The sequence below is a fragment of the Schistocerca piceifrons genome, unplaced genomic scaffold (genome assembly GCF_021461385.2).
Source record: "Schistocerca piceifrons isolate TAMUIC-IGC-003096 unplaced genomic scaffold, iqSchPice1.1 HiC_scaffold_961, whole genome shotgun sequence".
In the NCBI taxonomy this organism is placed as follows: domain Eukaryota; kingdom Metazoa; phylum Arthropoda; class Insecta; order Orthoptera; family Acrididae; genus Schistocerca; species Schistocerca piceifrons.
In genome coordinates, this window is record NW_025729236.1 from 1,580,001 (window position 1) to 1,585,000 (window position 5,000).

The following is a 5,000-nucleotide window of genomic DNA, read 5'->3' on the forward strand; positions in this document are numbered from 1 at the left end:
GTCATATTTAGTCTCAGATGGAGTTTACCACCCACTTGGAGCTGCACTCTCAAGCAACCCGACTCGAAGGAGAGGTCCCGCCGACGCTCGCACCGGCCGCTACGGGCCTGGCACCCTCTACGGGCCGTGGCCTCATTCAAGTTGGACTTGGGCTCGGCGCGAGGCGTCGGGGTAGTGGACCCTCCCAAACACCACATGCCACGACAGGCGGCAGCCTGCGGGGTTCGGTGCTGGACTCTTCCCTGTTCGCTCGCCGCTACTGGGGGAATCCTTGTTAGTTTCTTTTCCTCCGCTTAGTAATATGCTTAAATTCAGCGGGTAGTCTCGCCTGCTCTGAGGTCGTTGTACGAGGTGTCGCACGCCACACCGCCAGCCGGCTGTGCACGCTACCGAGAAAGTACCGGTATGCGAACCGCCAGGCGACGGGCGCGCATCGCACGTTTGAGGAGACGCGGCCGGCCCCACAGGCGGCCGCGACACTCCCAGGTCTGCGAAGCGGGGCAAACGCCGCGCGCTTCAGTATACGTAGCCGACCCTCAGCCAGACGTGGCCCGGGAACGGAATCCATGGACCGCAATGTGCGTTCGAAACGTCGATGTTCATGTGTCCTGCAGTTCACATGTCGACGCGCAATTTGCTGCGTTCTTCATCGACCCACGAGCCGAGTGATCCACCGTCCTGGGTGATCTTTTCTCAAGTTTCCGCCGTCTCTTTCGAGACGGTCGCATAGGCGGGAGTGAGGCGTGTGGCGGCCCCTGTTCCAGCGTTCTGTGTCCAACGGCCTCACGGCCGACGGGCGTCGTACGGCTCCACACCGGAGCGGACAGGCACTCGGGCGAAAGTCATTCAAAACCGGCGCCAGGCGCCAGGTGCCGCAGGCCAGCCGCTCCAGCGCTTCAGCGCTCGTACCACACAACATTGCCGCTAGTTTTGAGAGGCACGCGTGGTTCCGCACGCGGCGCACGGCTACGGCGAGCCGTACAGGTAGCGTGTTGCGCGACACGACACGCACATCGAAAGACATGCAGTCTAGTCGGTAATGATCCTTCCGCAGGTTCACCTACGGAAACCTTGTTACGACTTTTACTTCCTCTAAATGATCAAGTTTGGTCATCTTTCCGGTAGCATCGGCAACGACAGAGTCAATGCCGCGTACCAGTCCGAAGACCTCACTAAATCATTCAATCGGTAGTAGCGACGGGCGGTGTGTACAAAGGGCAGGGACGTAATCAACGCGAGCTTATGACTCGCGCTTACTGGGAATTCCTCGTTCATGGGGAACAATTGCAAGCCCCAATCCCTAGCACGAAGGAGGTTCAGCGGGTTACCCCGACCTTTCGGCCTAGGAAGACACGCTGATTCCTTCAGTGTAGCGCGCGTGCGGCCCAGAACATCTAAGGGCATCACAGACCTGTTATTGCTCAATCTCGTGCGGCTAGAAGCCGCCTGTCCCTCTAAGAAGAAAAGTAATCGCTGACAGCACGAAGGATGTCACGCGACTAGTTAGCAGGCTAGAGTCTCGTTCGTTATCGGAATTAACCAGACAAATCGCTCCACCAACTAAGAACGGCCATGCACCACCACCCACCGAATCAAGAAAGAGCTATCAATCTGTCAATCCTTCCGGTGTCCGGGCCTGGTGAGGTTTCCCGTGTTGAGTCAAATTAAGCCGCAGGCTCCACTCCTGGTGGTGCCCTTCCGTCAATTCCTTTAAGTTTCAGCTTTGCAACTATACTTCCCCCGGAACCCAAAAGCTTTGGTTTCCCGGAGGCTGCCCGCCGAGTCATCGGAGGAACTGCGGCGGATCGCTGGCTGGCATCGTTTATGGTTAGAACTAGGGCGGTATCTGATCGCCTTCGAACCTCTAACTTTCGTTCTTGATTAATGAAAACATACTTGGCAAATGCTTTCGCTTCTGTTCGTCTTGCGACGATCCAAGAATTTCACCTCTAACGTCGCAATACGAATGCCCCCGCCTGTCCCTATTAATCATTACCTCGGGTTCCGAAAACCAACAAAATAGAACCGAGGTCCTATTCCATTATTCCATGCACACAGTATTCAGGCGGGCTTGCCTGCTTTAAGCACTCTAATTTGTTCAAAGTAAACGTGCCGGCCCACCGAGACACTCAATAAAGAGCACCCTGGTAGGATTTCAACGGGGTCCGCCTCGGGACGCACGAGCACGCACGGGGCGGTCGCACGCCTTCGGCTCGCCCCACCGGCAGGACGTCCCACGATACATGCCAGTTAAACACCGACGGGCGGTGAACCAACAGCGTGGGACACAAATCCAACTACGAGCTTTTTAACCGCAACAACTTTAATATACGCTATTGGAGCTGGAATTACCGCGGCTGCTGGCACCAGACTTGCCCTCCAATAGATACTCGTTAAAGGATTTAAAGTGTACTCATTCCGATTACGGGGCCTCGGATGAGTCCCGTATCGTTATTTTTCGTCACTACCTCCCCGTGCCGGGAGTGGGTAATTTGCGCGCCTGCTGCCTTCCTTGGATGTGGTAGCCGTTTCTCAGGCTCCCTCTCCGGAATCGAACCCTGATTCCCCGTTACCCGTTACAACCATGGTAGGCGCAGAACCTACCATCGACAGTTGATAAGGCAGACATTTGAAAGATGCGTCGCCGGTACGAGGACCGTGCGATCAGCCCAAAGTTATTCAGAGTCACCAAGGCAAACGGACCGGACGAGCCGACCGATTGGTTTTGATCTAATAAAAGCGTCCCTTCCATCTCTGGTCGGGACTCTGTTTGCATGTATTAGCTCTAGAATTACCACAGTTATCCAAGTAACGTGGGTACGATCTAAGGAACCATAACTGATTTAATGAGCCATTCGCGGTTTCACCTTAATGCGGCTTGTACTGAGACATGCATGGCTTAATCTTTGAGACAAGCATATGACTACTGGCAGGATCAACCAGGGAGCTGCGTCAACTAGAGCTGAGCAGCCGGCCGCCCGGGAGTGTGTCCCGGGGGCCCGCGCGAACACGCAAGCGTCCGCTCAATCATTCTGCAAACAGGAGGAGGCTGAGCTCCCCTGCACAATACACCTCGAAACCCTCTCAGGTCCCGGCGGCGCGCAGCGCCGTCCCAAGTACTTGGTCGGGTTCGAGAGAGGCGCAATCGCCCGGAGTTAGGCGAGTAGACGCTTTCGGTGCGACCACCCGTGCTCCCAACTGAGCTTGCCGCTGCCGACAGAGGCCCGGGAGCGTGCTGTCGTGGCATTGCCGGCGGGAGACAACACGCGCCACCTACGGTGACCGGCAGCTCCAACGCCAGCGCCACAGAAGGACAAAAGCCCCACTTGGGTGCCGAAGCGAACTCTCCCAGCACAGCGCACGCGCCAACACATCCGCACAGCTGCGATACAAACCACCAGCGAGAACCGCTGGGGCGACCGAGCAGCAGACGGCGTCGCGGCGCCGAGCGCCGGGCGGCGGCGCATCCTCAACGCACACAGTCCTCAATCGGACCAGCACACTGAAGATGTCCGCCGCGCTTCGCACCGGGCCCGCGAGGACCTACTTTGGCCGCACGGCGCCGCGCGCAGGGTGCGCCGGCGCGCAGCTGCGACGCCTGCCGCGTCCGTCGGCCGGCGCGCCTGCCACTGGCCGCCCCCACCAGCCGGCTGTAGCGCGTGCGCCCACGCACCGCGCGGCCAGCACGCCGGGAGGCGCCCCCTCACCGGCCGGGGACGGTCCCACCCAGCCACCGCCGCGTATCGCTTCACACCCAGATGCCGTTCAGTTTCATCGGCATGGTGGGTATCGCTGGAACAACCGGTTAGTACCTCAACCTATCGTCGCCATCACCGATTCACCCCTAGCGAGAACAACCGCACCACAACGGGTTACCATTTCTTCATTTGCGTAACTTCACCAGCAAACGTAGGCGTCCATCGCCATTAGCAACTTCAACGATTATTGCATGCCTGTGTCAGGTGTCACGCCACACTACGTCTGCCCACATACACGCAACAAAATGTGCACGCCTAGACAATACGTGGAAGGTGGCCCCCGTACGTATGCGATGTCCATTGCTCGAACGACTGTCAACCGGCCTCTGTAGCATGTCGCAGATATGGAACGCGGTGCACCATGCTATCACGGTGTTTGAGGAGAGACGACTAGGTCCGAATACATCAACACACAGCTCATGCTGATCGCCATCCACGGCGTCCGTTCCTCCCACACGTCTCTATGGCGTACCACACTGCAATCCAGCTCTCATAGGGAGACGACACGTAGCTGCGTGCACAATATTTGCACTGTATGGTCCGCCGTTTTTGGGCGCAGTCGTTGTACGGTCACACATGTGCCACGATGTATCATTCAGTACATAAGGACGAATGTGCAGTACAGATTGTGGTTTATGCGTACGACATCAGCGGACAGTTGACACAGGCCGCACCACAACGTAGCCTGAGTACGTCGCATGCGAAGGGCATTGAACATGCAAACTTCTCACCAACCAGCTTGCGAAGGCAGGGGGCAAGGTGGGGACGTGGGGAGGGGTGGGGGGGGGGGGGGGGCGGCATGTACGTCCTGCTGCCATCCACATAACAGTGTACAGCAGGAGCATGTGGAAAGTCAGCAAGACTTGCAAGGTGTTTAACATGAAGCGATACACAGGGGAGCGGGCAGTGCGAGTAGCGAACTATATTGCGAGGGTTGCGGGTGGGCAACACTACACTAATTGAACGAGTCGTATAACAATTACAGAGCAGGTTTAGGCGACAACGTGGGTTACGTTAGCGGACAACGTGGGTTACGTTAAGGCACAACGTGGGTTACGTTAAGGCACAACGTGGGTTACGTTAAGGCACAACGTGGGTTACGTTAAGGCACAACGTGGGTTACGTTAAGGCACAACGTGGGTGACGTTAAGGCACAACGTGGGTTACGTTAAGGCACAACGTGGGTTACGTTAAGGCACAACGTGGGTTACGTTAAGGCACAACGTGGGTTACGTTAAGGCA

General features: G+C 57.2%; 2 non-coding genes and 1 pseudogene across 2 annotated transcripts; all 3 read right to left on the minus strand.

Annotated features, from left to right (window-relative positions):
* Positions 1–342, minus strand: part of LOC124774442 — a 7,960-nt pseudogene extending 7,618 nt beyond the window's left edge.
* Positions 343–530: 188 nt separating this feature from the next.
* LOC124774058 lies at positions 531–685 on the minus strand. The gene has a single exon (XR_007015053.1). It is a non-coding gene; the product is annotated as a 5.8S ribosomal RNA (ribosomal RNA).
* Positions 686–1,037: 352 nt separating this feature from the next.
* LOC124774238 lies at positions 1,038–2,946 on the minus strand. Its single transcript, XR_007015227.1, has one exon. It is a non-coding gene; the product is annotated as a small subunit ribosomal RNA (ribosomal RNA).
* Positions 2,947–5,000: the final 2,054 nt, after the last annotated feature.